The sequence below is a fragment of the Aphelocoma coerulescens genome (assembly GCF_041296385.1).
Source record: "Aphelocoma coerulescens isolate FSJ_1873_10779 chromosome Z unlocalized genomic scaffold, UR_Acoe_1.0 ChrZ, whole genome shotgun sequence".
Classification (NCBI taxonomy): domain Eukaryota; kingdom Metazoa; phylum Chordata; class Aves; order Passeriformes; family Corvidae; genus Aphelocoma; species Aphelocoma coerulescens.
In genome coordinates, this window is record NW_027184085.1 from 17,340,651 (window position 1) to 17,357,237 (window position 16,587).

The 16,587-nt window shown below is 41.6% G+C and overlaps 1 long non-coding RNA gene across 1 annotated transcript; it reads left to right on the forward strand.

Annotated features, from left to right (window-relative positions):
* Window positions 1-1,427: 1,427 nt before the first annotated feature.
* Window positions 1,428-15,728, forward strand: LOC138103279 (uncharacterized). The gene is made up of 3 exons (XR_011147688.1): window positions 1,428-1,695; window positions 12,184-12,274; window positions 12,365-15,728. It is a non-coding gene; the product is annotated as an uncharacterized lncRNA (long non-coding RNA).
* Window positions 15,729-16,587: the final 859 nt, after the last annotated feature.

The window sequence follows — 16,587 nt, forward strand, 5'->3', positions numbered from 1 at the left end:
AATGGGATTCTTTGTTGAAAGGTTGCTTCTTAGATGTAGGCTGGCAAGTGGCAAATTAAAGAGTTCAAACCAAACCCCATTTGTGTAATAACAAACCTCAGATGGATTCTGCTTCTTCTTTTGCCTCCCATTTCAGCTTTTTTATAATTGTCTCTTAAATTTAATATTACTACGGCTTTTCCAAATATTGTATCATTAACAGAGCAGTACAAGTTGGTTCAGGGTTTTTTTGGTTTGGGATTTTTTTTGTTTGTTTGTTTTGTTGTTTGTTTTTGTTGTTGTTGTTGGTTGGTTGGTTGGGTTTTGTTTTTTTTTTGTTTGGTTGGTTGGTTTTTTTTCACTGCCAGAACAATCATATACCCTTTGTATTATAAAATGCCATCTTCATGTTTTAGGGCTATACTCTGACAGTCATGAAGGGGTTTTATAAACACTTACTGAAAATTGTAAGAGTTCAGTTTCTGAGCTAGTGTGGGGAATATCCAGTTAGATACTGACAAGGTCCAGTACAGATTCAGCTGCCAGAATTCAATAAAGCAACATTGTTTGAGAATAAACATGGTGTATCTGTAATACTTCCACATATCTCTATATCTCTCTTTTTTGTGTTGCACAACGATTAAAATATGTAAGAGCACTTAATGCATAAAAATATACCAAAGCTAGCACATGAAGCTTATTGTTTTGCCTTTCATAACTGTGAACGTCAGATGTGGTCCTGGATGTAGGATTTAACATCAGGATTTGAATTACTTTCAGAGAGACATTGACTTTGAAAAACTAGGAAAGATGGATTCATCTCACAGGTAGTGAAAATGCTGTGGGAATAGTGATGCGAGTCATGATCCTGCCTTAAAACTGTAACTTCAACAGGCTTGTAAATGAGATTGGATCTTCAATGACATTGTTTTCAGATCCTTCTGCCCTCTGTATTATTACAGGAGTGTGAAGACCCTTGGTACTAGATGACAAAGGTAAAGGCATGCAAAACCAGATGAGAAATCTAACCAGATGAATATTGCAAAATTTAGTGGATATTATTAAATATTAGTAGCTGTTTTTCCTGTTAAATGCAGCTTTGCAGTCCAGCAAACAGGGTCATTTGAAAACCAGCAAATTTATTCTGGCCCATGCTGTTTCTTGCTAGGTTAAACAGCACTCTTTAGATGAGGGGAGCATTGGAAGGTTATTTTAGCTTTACACGTGTAGAAAAAGAAAACACAATTAAAGCTGCCAACATACATACTTTGGAGTCAGGATGTTTCCCTTCAACTGTTACTCAATGAATGGCATTATTCAATATGTGTAATTCTTCAGAGATTAAGAATCATTAGCTAATAAGATATGCCTTAGTGCATCTGTAACATCTGCAGTTTCCTGGTCACAGAAATGCATTTGTCACAGTGAGCACAGGGAGGAAACAGGCAACCATTCCCCAGCTGAAAACCTTATGAAAGCAGGGACCTCTCAAAGGAGGCTGGGCAGGGAGGGAGACAGCTCTGCTTGCTGCTTGCCCCCTTGCACAGAAAAAGCAGATCTTATTTAAAAAAAAACCTGGGACTTTAAAAGACAAAACCAGAAAAACCCAAATCCAGCAAAACCAAATACTTGTGGTTCTTCAAAGAAGCAGGCTCAAAAGAAACCGCCTCGAAAGCAGAGGAGTCTGCTAGGCTCTTTGCTGCTCTCAGCATCCGTGTAAGTAACTCTCTACACAATTATCAGCTGAGTCTATTTCACCACAACGGATTTGATTGTGCATTGACGCTGAGAGGGAGGGAGGGAGGGAGATGACAGGCAGCCTCGAGGAAGAGATTTATCCCGGCCTGTCAGGCAGTTTGATAAGGGATGTGGACTCTGCGATGTCTCACAATAGCTTTTTTATTTGTTTGCTTAATACTGGGCTGTTTCAGAAATGCACACAGCTGAGCTGACAGGAGATGCAAACAGAGCACACTCGTTTGGGAATTACGGGGGTGGTGGTACACAGGAAAATAGCCTCAGTCTTCTTCACAGGAAAGTCAGCTGATAAACTGATCTTAAGACAACGTATCTTCCTTCCTGTAAAATGCAATAACAGGCAGATCTTGTGACCTCGATGACCCTCTGCCGAGTTTACTCCTAACCAGGGAGGGGATGGGGGAAGCTTTCCTTGGCAGACGCAGTGCACAGCTCCTATGTGAATCCTGTGGCTGTGCTTAAAGCGAGAGCCAACAATACCAGCATAGTGGGCCACATATCTTTCAAAGCAAGCGAGTTCACAAAGCAGTCCCCTGCTCGCGGAGATAAGCCGCAGCAGCCCTTTCATTAAACATCCGCTGTGTACTTCCCGTCGGGGCCGCGGGTTGGCCCAGGGGACGGCCGGCTGACGAGAGCCAGCAGACACTCTCATGGCTTCTCGTTTGGCTATTTAGGACAGATTTTCCCCGCAGCACTCGGCAGACGGCAAAGAGAAACACACCATTTATGTCACCCTATTAAATACACACAGCTTTTGCAGCCCTGCATCATGCTGCAGCCTTTCTCATCCCTCTCTTGGCTCTGCGCAACAGAGTAAACATCATAAAGAACATAAAAAGGAGTTTTCCTGAATTTTCCCTGACCTTCCCTGGCAACAGAAAGCTTTAACGGGGTGAAGTTTTTTTCCCCTCGAGAAAACATGCCTCCCGCCCTCCTTCCTCCTCAAATAAATTTGGCAAAAACCCAGAGACTTGTGCTTGAGGGTCATGCTCAGGGGTCCTTCCAGGAAACTCCATTCAGAGGAGTTAATGCAGCAGCTCACTTGCCTGCTTTGAATCACACTGCGTCTGTGCTCACTTTTCCTACCCTCGAATTATGTTTGCTCTGTAGCACCCAGGCTGTTACATCTCACTCCTGCTGTACAGGTTGACAGCAGTAAGTGAGCATCAGGCCAGGCTTTCCCCTGCCTTGCACCACAGATGGCCCTTTCCATATTTGTTGCATAGTGTAAAATACTACCATCTCAGATTTGTTGGTACTGTATACCCACTCTATTGCTTCTAAAAGCTGCATACCTTCTCTAAATGATCTAAGAGTGCTTCCACTTAGTCCTTTCAGCATTTACAGCTGTTAAAGTTTGTGCTGGTACAGAACCAAGAGCCTAGGGCAGGACCTAATTTTATGAGGTGCTATATGTGAGTCCTGATTCAGGACCTTAGAAGCCAAAAAGAACTAGAGGAGACAAGCAAGTCAGGATTGCGTACAGGCAGGATGCATGAACTCTAAATAGCGTACATATATATCTTAAAGTCAGTATAATGTCTTAAGTTGGTATATAATTGTCCTTATTGTTATGATGAGGAAAATGATGTTTAAATTAAAGTGGCTGAGTTATTTGCCAAGGAAGGCACTGTGTCAGAGGTGCCATTGTGGCTGTGCAGTGATTGAAAAGGATCAGAATTTTTCAAAGCAGGTCTGTGAGGTCTGTAGTTGGATTATGGTCCCAATATATGATAAGCAATGATATTTAAACACCTGTAAGACTGTCTGTGGCTTCACAGGGAGCTGAGAGCTACTGCCACTAGAAATGTTGCTGGGTGCCACTGCCAGGAGATGCATTTGGTGGCAGAGGTTTGTCGACCTTAGGCTGAATTATGGTTTTTAAGCAGATTTGTATTAAACAGGAAGGCCAGTATTTTTGATCATAGGTAATGAAACCTCTTTCTCAGATGTCCTGTTTGAGGGTGATCTGCTTAAGAGGGACACAGGCATAAGAGCTGCTTGCTCACAAGCTGATTCCCACCCCCTTCCTTTTCTGGTTCCCTGGGCTGAGACTTGGCACATCGGCACTTGAAGCATCGTCCAGGTCAGGCACAGTAAGAGGCAAAGTTCAAGGCATAATTCTCGTGTTGTCCTGCTTTTTCACCTGAGGTACTAGGAGCAATCTGCATTTTGTGGCCAGCCAGCAGTCACTGGCCCACCTGCAAGTGCTGTTCACTACTTGGAAACCGTCCTAGATCTAGAATATAAATTTGAATGGAGAAATAAACATGTTGCAAATTTAACAAACACTGCTGGCTATTGAGCAGCATGCCCTGCAGCAGGGGAAGTTGAGGTTCAGAATTCTGTCCCCTAAACCAGGCTCAATTAACAGAAAGAAAAATCTAATGCCAGATGTCTGCTCATAGAGGAAGTTTTGCCACTTTCCTCTCTTTATTTTTTTCCACCTGGAAGGATGAAAATCTCACATGTGGCCTCTACAGGGCATTTCTCAGGAGGAGGATGGCACTCCCTCCCCCTTCTGTGTGCAGTTTAACACATGCAAACACAGAACCAGCGTGTCTGACCCCAGGAAGTATCTGTACAACCAAAGGGTTATTTTGGCAGAACTCGATGTGGATTTTTTACATGCAGTCTGAAAGTCACCTGGTCTATCCAATGTGGGTCAAATACATGGCAGAGACCATGCTAACAACCAACCTGTAAAAATGCCTGCAGGGCTGTGTCTGATCCTGTGTCTTGGGTTTGCTAAAACATAATCTAAATGGATGCATTACTGATACAAAAAAAACATGTTGAAAAAAAAATCATCCAAACTTTGCTCTAAAATTCAGTTCATCTGGTGCAAATGCACTCAGCTCTAAAATAATCCACATTTTCTAACCTTTGAACACACTGAATTTCTTCTAACATTACAGTTCTATATAGAGTGGAGAGTAGGCAAATGATAACTCATAAAAGTTTTGCTGAATGCATGTCAATTTGAGACAATACTATTATCCATAAGGTAAAGATGCACAACAAGTACTAGAAAGGGCTTTTTATTAGTACCAAAAAAGAAAAAGATGTGGAGAAGAAGGAAGTCTTTTCCTTACCATCTTAATACAGCATAGTTGGGAAGGTTAAAGCCTGAATCTAACCTCCATAAAACTTCCATGGGAAAGAAACACAAGCATTTAAGATAGCTCCATCTTCCTGTTTGTTTGCTCAGCAGTAATAAAATTGCTAGCATGGCCCAAGAATGCATGTTTTGAGGGAAAAGCATAAACGTGTCGGTGGGTAATATTTGTATAGATTTGTTGTTTGTTAGAACAGTGTGCCTCTGCACGGAAAGATAACTCTAGCTTCACTCAGTGGCTCCTACCTCCTCACCTGGGCCAGGTCCATGAGAATGTTTTATGAAATAATACATGAAACAGGGAATGTTTTTTCACTGTACACAGATTTTGTGATCTTTGGTAAAGGCTGGCCTTCAGGATGAAACGTCTGTAAATGAAATGCTACACAATACTATAGTGTGGAGTAGCCACAAACTCTGCCCAGGGCTGAGCTGGGCTCTGCTTCAGACTGTATGGTGTAGGGGAACACATGTCACTTCAGTGCATCTGATAGCCTCAGCTGTAAGGAAAGACAGCACTTCCTCTTCCTCAGTCATTATTCAGAGTGCATTTGCTCTGTGAGAGGGACTGTGCAGCTGCTTGCTGCACATCCTCTGGAGCCCAGCTCTAAGTGTCTGCTTCAGCTGCACTGCCTTGAGATGGTACTTTAATATCAACATGCTTGGTAAGAACAGCAGCTCTCCCACCTCAGAAATGGGGTGTGCAGGTATAAGTTCTACCTTCAGATCTCCTCTGAAAGGGAATGAACTGGAGCAATTATATCAAGTCTTCCTGCTTCTTTTTCTAACATGTACCCTCTCTCTCTGCTGCAGATCATTAGACACTCCAGACATCTTATACAGCCCCTGTATCACAGTGCTCGTGAGGTTTCTCATCAAGCTAACAAGCAAATTACCCGTGACAGTCCTGGCCAAACTCCTGATAAAGGTTCTGAAACACAATGACACCCTCACTCTTTCTTTCTCTCTTGTAAAATCAATCAGACTTACACTTTAAATAGGCAAGTGGCCTAAAGGAGACATTTTCCCAGCCTGTCAGGGTCCTGGGAGGGGGAGCTGAGGAGGCTCTTTCTGCTTGTTGTTTATTGTTGAAAGAAAGTGGGTTACATTGGAATTATAATTCTTCAAATGGAGAGAAATATTTGTAAGTAGTCCATAAATGACTGGCAGTCTATTTATCCTCCTGGCTGTATTTCACATCCTACATTTTCTTAAGTCAGACCTTTCTGATTTTACTAAGGTGAAAAGTCATTGTTACAATGTGTTAAACTCAGGTAGAGGAGTATATGAGATGACTGATATAATTAAGCATCATGCTTTGGGGGGGCCCAGGAAATTAAACAAAGCTCTCACAGTTTGCAGAAACCCATGACTAACTGGGCCACAGACTAAAAGGTGGCTTGTAGCCCTATAAAGACAGTACAAAAAATGGTTACCTCTCCAATTTGCAGTATATCAGTTGGCATGCTATATAAATTGTACATTGTGCCTCCCTCCAGATCCCAATTCTAAAAGTTTCCCCCAGATTTACAGTATTGCATAGAGCTTCCTCAGCAAGGGCTCACCTACTTCAAGAGCTTTACAAAACTGGTAACATTTTGCAGGTAAATTTTCATTGTTTGTTCTGCCATTCGATGTTTTTTCCAGTGTTTGCTAGTTCATCTGTCAATTTTCAGAAAGTTTGCTAGAGCTTTCCCACTCAGTGGTGCAAATTAAATTAGGTTTGTCTATAGAGGTTAATTGATTTTTAGTCAGAACTGCCAGTAAAAGACATTTGAGGATGTTGAGCCAGGCCCCCATTTTGTGTGACTGAAATGTGACAAGCTCCCTGCACCCATCCCCATGCCCATACCCACCCTCACCCTACCCTCCTCCTTCTTTTTATGTGCCTTTTTGATTCTGAAACTTCTGGGGTCACATTTTCAAGCCTCTCTTCACAACAATGTGATGCTCTTGCAGAAATACAAATGTTGCTCTGAGATGTATTAGGAGGGGTGCTGGGTATCAGACAAGAGAGGTAATTATTCTGCTCTACTTGGCACTGGTGCAACCTCAGCTGAAGTATTGCATCCAGATTTGGGTGCTACATTTTGCGATAACTGCAACAAGATGATAAGGGGTTTAGAAAACATGAACCTCTGAGAAAGGTTAAGAGAATTGGGATTGTTTAGTCTAGGAAGTAGAGACAGAAGCAAGATGTTAACACTTTGCAAACACATAGAATTTATTTTAAAGAAGGCAGAAATAAGTTTTACCCTTTTCCACAAAGGGTAGGACATGAAGCCATAGAATTATAGAATTGTTTAAATTGTAGAAGACCTCTAAGATCATTAAGTCCAACCATTAACCCAGAACTGACAAGTCCACCACTAAAGCATGTGGCAAGTGCAGATCTACATGTCTTTTAAATGCCTCCAGGGATTGTGACTCCGCCGCACTACTGGGCAGCCTGGTCCAATGTTCAGCAATCCTTTTGACGAAGGGATCTTTCTGAATATCTGATCTAAACACCTCCTGGTGCAGCTTGAGGCCATGTCCTCTTGTCCTGTCAGTGCTTGCCTGGAAGAAGAGGCCAACCCCCACCCGGCTATAACCTCTTTTCAGGCAGTTGTAGAGAGTGATAAGGTCACTCCTGAGCTTCCTTTTCTCCAGGATAAACATCCCCAGCTCCCTCAGCTGGTCCTCACAAGACTTGTGCTACAGACCCTTCCCCAGCTCCATTGCCCTTCTCTGGACTCCCTCCAGCACCTCAATGTCTTTCTTGCAGTGAGGGGCCCAGAACTGGACACAGCACTCGAGGTGTGGCCTCACCAGTGCCCAGTACAGGGGGCAATCCCTGCCCTGGTCCTGCTGCCCCAGGCCAGGATGCCCTTGGCCTTCTTGGCCACCTGGGCACACCCTGGCTCATGTTCAGCTGCTGTTAAGCAGCATCCTCCCTCGCTTGCTCACACCAGCTGTGTGAGGAAGTTGCCTTCCACACACTTCAGAAACTTCCTAGGCTGTTTCCTCTCTACTGTATTGAATTTCCAGCAGACATGTGCTAAGCTGAAGCCCCCCACAAGAACAAGGGCTAGGGATTTTGAGATTTCTTGCAGCTGTTTATTTCATTTGTCTCTTCAAGTACTTGCCTAATTCACCACTTAAATTTAGAGTGAATCTTAGGAAAAAGAGTCTGATTGTAAATGCAGTGTAACACTGGAAGCAACTTCTCAGAAGCATGGAGTTCTCCTGCACAGGAGTTTTTTAAGAACCCATCAGGCAAACATCTCGACACATCATGCAGTCTGTAGTGTAATCCTGCTCCCCTGACCTGTGGAAATAACCTGCTTTCTTCCAGTTCCCCATCTCTAGAGTGTGGTGGTTCTAAGAGTGTAGGCAAGAAAAACACATGTAGAAAGAAAAGAAATAAAGTGGGACTACAGTACAGCTGCTTACCTCCAGGCCTTGGCTTCGTCTGTGAAACCTTCAGTTCGTGAGAATCGTGGTAGAATCCCCCAAGTCCAAAATGCTCTGAATGGCTAATTGTGGCCCTTAACTTGGACCTTGAACATGGCAAAGGCTACTGAATATCCCTTCTTCACTGAGTCCCATCATTTGTGACTGATTAAATCCATATATTAGAAATATGTCCAGTCTATCTCTAAAACACCTTTGTTTCTTTTTCTAGGGAAAAAAAAAAAAAATTCCACTACATTGTTTTCTGTGCTTCTCAAAAGGCTAATTGTCTTAATGGCCAGAAATCTGCATTTTATTCCTGTATATCCAGCTTTATCTGACCTCTACTCAACCTCATTAAGGTTGCTTCTGCCAGCAGATGCTACTCGTATTTAGAGACTTAAAAAGGTCAGGTTACCACATGGCCTGCTGATCAATAAGCTGAATAAAACTTGTGCAACTCTTCTGTCATGGTAAGACTGTTTTTCTATTTCTCTGAAGACTCTCAGAGTTCATTTGTGACCACCAAAGTTCGATACACATATTTGCATAAAACCATGACCACAAAAATGGAGCAAGGTAAAAGGGCTGGTGTGTGACATGTTATCACACAGCCACTTGCACCTGTATGTCCCATGACTACAAACTGGAATGTAAAAGAAAAATACCCAATATAAGTAGCTTGCTAGTGCAGTCTTACCAACCACATAAATGGTCTGTTGCTGGTTTTCTCTCCGTGTTACACGTACACACACATCTTTCATTTTGGTTACAGACACCAGGTTGAAATGGTGCTTCCCCCTAATCAGACCACACTGAAGAAAAATACGAACATTTGTTTATACCCATAATTAAGTGGTCCGATTTATAGACTTGATGTCTGTTTACTCCTGCAAATAAAGCAAGAGCAGGTATTTGGGATTGCTGAAAATAAAACTACTCAAGTTTATCAGCATTGGTTAGAGAGGTGAACTTTAAAGACACTGAAACTCTGTTACAGGTATCCTTCCAGGACAATGTAACAGTCCTAACCAGTCTGTTTCATTCAGAATCTGTATTTCTCTTGTACATTCAGATACCCAAACCAAAAGCTTTCTTTCCTGTCCTTGTCAACAAGTCCTAACCCAGAAGAGCCCCTTTAATAAGGATTACAAGGCACTTTAGTGTCTTTGTTGATTAAGACCCTGGACAGAAGGTGAGGTGACTAACTAGGGCTGTTGCTGGGAGTAATTTGTCCACTGTCTAGGAAATTAAATGAGACCACCATAGCATTTTAGGAAGTCTGATAAGATGCTAAAGACGGTCATGCCTTTCAGTATCTGGGATCAGCCTTTGCAAGATTTGAACTAATTATCTAGAGTTGGAGTTGGGCAGATACTTTATTTAAAATAGGTTTTGTCAAAGCGGGCTTTTTTGACCTGGTCCCTGGTTTCTCATCTGAATTAACTGGTTCTAACTGAATGGCAGATAATCTAAAAGCACGTTAAATGAGAGGAAAGATTTTGTTGGATGTATTATTCATGCAATACCTTTCTTCTCTTTGCTGGATAAACACAACTTTTAGAATCAATTTCTGCTTCTATAAACACACTCACTTATGTACTCAGATCTGACTTTGCTCACATACTCTGTAGATGTGGCTTAGGCATCCTGTGCTCTGGGGAGCATTTACTAGCATTGATGTATTCATTAGAGTATTTGTATGAGGCAAACTTGAATGAGATGGAGTTGAAGGAAAGAGAATTCACTTCAGAAATGCAAGGAAGGTGTCCCCCACAGGAGCCTTTCTATCTACAGCTACATGTTATTTCTAAAACTTCTACAAAAGCCACTGAATCCTTCTGCTGAGCCTTCAGTCACTTTCTCAAAACAAAGTTCTTAACTGTTGACTTCACCCTCAGGGCCAGGTCCAAGTATTGAGTATCAGTCATTAAGTACTAGTTACACAGAAAATTTGGGCATGCCTCAAACTGTCAAGTCTACTTGTGCAAACTCAATATTTATATTAATTGGGGTGAGAAGTGATTCGCTGTCAGACAACTGCTGTTTCCTTTGTTTGGATCTGACTGGCAGCACTAGATTATGGTGTGCAATAACTGTCAAGGCGAGATGGGACATGTATCAGCCCTTCATCTTTAAAATGTTTGATGAGAGCTTTTATGCTGTAAACCTGTTTCACACTGCTCTAAATGACTTTTTTTTTAAATTAAAATGAGCCCTAAATTAATGTAAAAGCTTTTATTTTTTGAAAAAAATATTACCAATTAATTTCACAGTGCTAATAGGCATATGCCTGAGACCTACATTTCCCTGAACTTTTGCTGCTTTAATCTAGAGGCTGAGATTCCCTCAATCTCTCTGTAATATATTGGGTGCAACTGCAATGTCCAAAAACCAAGGATTTTCAAGTGAAGTCCATAACACACTAGGGTCCTGATTAGCCACATGCACCATGTATTGCAGACAGAAACAAGACTAGTTAGGTATGAGTCACAAAGTAGAAAGTTTAGTAATTATTTACAACGTGTTCATAGAAATTACTATAAAAGGATAGGGATGACAGGAGGATAAACTGAGCCTGAAACTTTTTTTCTGTTTACATTCATTTGAGTCAGCCTGGAATCAACAGAATTCTGTCCAAAGGACAAGGTGTGCTATGTCAGGTGGTAATTACTCCTTGGTGCTATCCATATTATGTATACCTTTAAGTATGTATGCCAAGAAACTTCAAATCACAGTACACACGGTAATCTCTTCACTCACAATAAAACAGATCAGAAGAAGATCACTAACTCTGAAAGAGTTGCTGAACATCCATGGATCCATCTTGCTATTTGACAGATTATTAATATGTCATATCCTTTATAGGGGAAAGCGAACTCTTAATTGTATGTGATAGGAAAGGCAGAGATGGGACTCCTAATGACACAATGAGAAAAGTATCAAGAAGTCAGTGTTTTATGGCTGTCAGGCCCTTTACATCATTAGGTTTCTTTTAAAAATTTATTTTGCTTTTCTCCTGAGTAGCAGGGCTGATGCCACATCTAGACTGGGACCTTCACAAGAGACAGAAAGAAGAACAGAAAGAAGACAGGCTTGCAATAAAAGATCACATTCAAGGAATATAATTTGTCAGAAAAAAGGCAAATTTAAGAGTGCCACTAATGACCTAGGCATGTCACTCAACCACGGGATCAGTGTCTACCCACTCAGCACACTTAGCTTGAATTTTACTCCAATGTGTCATGTTACAGATGGCAGCAGGCTGATGCTGAATGTTATTCTATTCAAGCTAGTTAGTTCATTCTCTCTCTCAAACCAATCTTTATGTTTCTCAGAAGTTTCTAGTATTTCTAGTTTCTGCTTTACATAATTTGGTTTTCTGGACCTGATAAGGTTTTAAAGTAAATCGCTGAAACTTAGGTCAAAAGAACAAAGCTCTTAGGCTCATATAATGTTGCATTTATTAAGAGATAACTTAACTGGGTGGGAAAAAACGAAACACAAAAACTAAGGAAAGAAAAGCGTGATTTGTGTTTTCTCTCAAATGTGTCACTGGGAATATAATTAGGACCAATCAAAAAAAGTCCAGCAAATTCCTGATCTCTTTAATAGATTTCCCCCTTACTCTGCAATAAAACATTTCCAGAAATAATGGCTACTATGGATGAATTGCTCCCAAGAAAACAGACGGATCAGAAAATTTCACTATCCACTGTAAGTGTGTTCATGGGCATGTTAAGGGTGGGGTTGGTCCGACAGAGAGAAAATAAAAGCCCTGTTTGCTTTTGTTTCTAAGGGAACCTCCACTCATGTGTGTCATCATGTACTTTTGCACAGAGGCTTTAAGAATTTGTGCCTCGAGGCGAAGGGATGAATATTGTTGTTTTAAGTTGCAGATATGAGATGGAGGGTACTCAGAAGCATATAATGGTCAGTGCACGCAGTATCGCAGTTCTTTACCTGCTAGTACTCTTAAATCAGGTGAGTACTCCCCAGGAGCTTCTTTGTTCTATTTTTCAGATGCTGTGTTAATAATTCTTGCTTTTTGATTTTTTCCTTTTTTTTTTTCAGACAAGTGAGAAAGATGGATGCTAACTCCAGAATATAATTGCAAGTTCACCAGGAAACAAATTGTCTGAGAGTTTGTGCTCTGATCATGTCGTCTTTGCAGTCATCTGTTTTGCACAGAGAGATAGCCCTATTCAGCAAAGAATCAGAGGAGCTTAAGGCACCTGGTATCTTGCAAAACAAGCCAAAACCCATGTGTTCTCGAAGCATACATCAGCTCCCATATGTAACTCAGTGAATTGTCTTGTTTTTCTTACTTTGGAAGAATTAATCATTTTTGCATTTGTGAAATCTCAATTCTTACCAGAGTAACATATCCCATAATTTAGTCTGATTGATCTTACTAATTCACTTCGCCATCCCACCTGCTTGTTGCCCAGCTTCAGAGCTTTACTGTAACAGAAAACACCAGGGTACTGTGAGCCAACTTACTCTCTTTTTTTAACTTTCTTTTTATTTGAACAAAATTCCCAAAGACTTGTAGTTAATATGTGCTGGGAATAAAGGCTGAATAAATGCAGAACAAGGACTGTGGGTACCGACTTGGCCACTGACAAGCATTTAAACATATTTCTTGCACTCGAAAAGACCACTTTCTTTTTATATAAGTTTCTCTAACAAATTGCTTTAGCAGCTGAGAAACCTGCACAACTGATGATGTGTTCTGCTGTTGCTGGTGCCATATCTCACAGCAAGTGCAAGCTTTTGAAGGTATTTATAAAGGGCTCTACTTCTCTAGCACAATGCTTTACATCTAAATATCACAGCTGGCTGACATCTGATAGGCACTGGCCCACAGCATGCAGCTTTCTGTCAGAAATGCAAACCCTGCTCCCCTCACTGCAGCAAATTGGAGTGGAGGTGTGCAGGGTGTGACAGGCGGGGCATCAGGAGGAGAGTGGTGCATGGCACAGCTCTCCTGCCCTCCCCAGGACAGGCTACTTCTGCAAAAATATCCTGTGCTGGGTGCCTTGTCTCCAAGCTACTACATAAAGAAATTGAAGTCCTAAATAAATTAAATGCTCTAACCACCCTTAGCACTGTGAGGTGACCTCTCTGCAGCCTCTCCACCGGGCTTGGCAGAGCCTGCTCTGCCTGTGCCAGGGCTGAACCTGGCCCAGCATTGCTGCACAAGCCTTATGTAAAGTCCCCTTTGCATTTCCACAGAGCTGCAAGAATGGTTGTACATCACTTGGAGATGTTTTATGTTCTTTCTGGGGAGTAAAATGCTTCTGACTTCCAGAGAAACATCTACCTGTGCAGCCCCTGGGTGAGCCAAACTACTGCCTTTTGATCCTGAGAAAGTTTTCAAGGACAAAGAGAAGTGTTGAAGGCAGCGTAGTGCTCATGCAACTTTTTGTCTCTGCTAATGTCAACTTTGTATTCATTATAATCAGTCAGTGTGAAGGTCTCTGTTGATACGTGTCAGAAAGACAGCTTACTCCATGCCTCTGTCCCACTGGCTTCGAAATCACTTTCCTAGTAATCGCATTTGAAAGGGTGATCATTTTTGCCTAAAAGCCTTTCTGCCATTAACCCATTTTAGCTCCTGTGCCCAAGGCAGTCTGAGATGTAAAGGTAGTGGATATTTCCTTTGGTTGGTTTGTTTTGTGCTTTTTGCAACACCTACCTCAGGAGGAGGGGGACATCTCAAACACAAGCATAGCCAGTCCCTCTGTGTCCATCTGGAGGCACTCTCCTACCCTTGGGACCGTTCATTTCGTGCAGCCTAATGTGTTGTCAGCCAAACTGGATTGCATCAAATGTGCAAACGATTTAAAACGAAAATTAGCAAATTATGGCAGAGTCTTCCCAAGTGTGTGGAGAGGGGTTTATAAAACCAATTTCTGAAAAACAGAGAGAAAAAGAGACAGCTGGCAAGAAGGAAAAAAAACCCAGGAGCAAAAGGAAGTATTTGTAAGAGAGGAGAAAATAGCGGTTTAGTTATGATGTGTGAAGGGCTTTTAGGTGCAACCCAACAGCGACCCAGCTCTCAACATCAGAGAGGGACTGGTTTCACACCATGCAGGTGTCACTCCAGGACTTCACTAACACAGAGTGCCACTGACCTGCAAGAACGAAGGCAATGAGGGAAAAAACAGCAACTTCTCTTGAGAAGATCAGTGGGACGAAATAAAGACAACAAAGAAAAGAAGTCACAGACACATGGGGAGAAGAATTTTTTTTCTATTTTATTTATAGATTTCACTTAAGGTTTCTTTAATTTATATTACAACTTTGCCTTCCACAGACAAGTTCATCATAGCAGGCTGCTTCTTGTAACTCTCAGGCTTCAGGAAGATAAGGTGAAATGTGTGTGTGAAATTCTCTGTCTTGTCCATTCACAGACTTAGAGATCTTGGATCAAATCAAAACAGTAAATGACTCAAATTTTGGGCTGCTGGACTTGAGCTGCTCCCAGCAAAGGGAAAGAAATGGCTGAAAAAGAAAATATTTCCTCCTGGAGGGATTCCATGGAGAGACTAACTGCAGGCACATACCAGGAGCAATGATTAGTGCAAGTTTTGCAATGTACATTCCCAACACAGTCCAAACAGTAGTTTCTGGGTATAAGTGCAAGCCCTGAGTCACACTGTGACTGCTGTTTGAATAATCTGACCAACCAGCCTGAAAAACCATACCCATTTCTTCTGAAGTAGGGAGTTTTCTCTCTAATTTGAAGAAGACAGGAACATGAATAGCTGTTAATAAGCTATTGTAAGGATAAGTATAAATGTGCAGATGTTTGATTGAGCTGCTAGGTCTTGTCTTGTAATCCTTACTAATTGGAAGGCACAATATGTGTTTTTGAGTGCACTTAGAAGATCAGGTTCTGCAAACTGCAGGTATGGCGATGTGTATGGAACTGGCCATGTTTGGACCAGACCATGGACTAAATTCATCTGTGGTGACCTAACTGTAGGCTTTTTACCAGATCAGCATGTAGATGATCAACACTGCAGTGAGGTCTCATTATGAGAACGGAAAGGCTGCATGGGGTGTACAAGTATTCCTATGGGAAGTGTGCAACCTTTGTCAATCCTTGTTTTGTAGTTCAATGATGAAAGCAACATCTGCTATTAATGAAAGCCTTAGGTTGTGACATTAGTCACAACACAAAGTAGGAAGTCTTGCACTGATTTTAGAATATCATGCATTCCCATGAACTTCAAAGAAGTAGGATATCTTTTGTCACTTTAAAAAATGTTAATTAATACTTTTGTGTGTGAGTTCCCTTTAAAGGAAAATCAACTTGATATAGAAGAAAATGCTAGTGATGTCACCATAACTATACTGATAATAATTTCTGATTTATATGTTCCTATGCATGGAAATCTAAATGAAATTTACTGTTTTCCCTGTATTTTTTTTCCAATGAAGTGAAATCAATACAAACATTATATCTTTTTAGACTATTTTCTGTTGACAGTATTCCCTGTAAACATTAACTCATTATTTATCTATCCCAAGGAATGGTATGCATTGAAAGACAATCGCTTTGCAGCGGAATGTGACCTTGGCTAGTCTATAACAGCAAAAAAATGCCATCCCTCTGACGTTATATTGTTTTGATGGAAGGGAAAATTAGCTAACTTATTTGGAAAAGTTGCAAAGGAATCTTCAACCTCTTAGAATGAGTTCAGCTAACCTTTAGTCTCTCTCTTTGGGAATGACATTATCTTGTGCTGGCAGAGTCTTTCACCTAACAGCTTTTTATGAAGCGTTAAGGAAACATTAATTAAGGTTACAGGCTTTCAGGGGAGAGACAAAAGTTATTAACCTCACTTTAACTATCAGACTCTGGACCTGGTCTCTTTGCAACACCTGGGACTGTGGATGGACCCTGTGACCAACAACAAGATCTGTCCAATATGTTTAGATGTTGTGGGATATATAAGGGACAGCACAGGGGTCATGCTCAGCCCTTGTCCTGGAGCAGTCCTGCTCTTGCTGCTCCTGGGCAGTGCTACAAATGAGTAGAGCTTGTCACAGAGACTGTGTCTGCAGAAAACAACTGGTGTTCTTGGCTATCCCAGAAAATGAGGGTTGTGTGGTAGTCCCGTCGTTCTGCCCATAGTCTTCCTGCAACAGAGGATATCTCCTCCAAATGGTGTCTGTGCTGCTTTGGCAGATGCCTGTTCTGGGGTGCTTGAGGTGGTGCCAGGGAACAGCTGCTGGGATGCCAATGTTTGCACACTGCTGGCTGGTGGGGTAGGGTGTGCTGG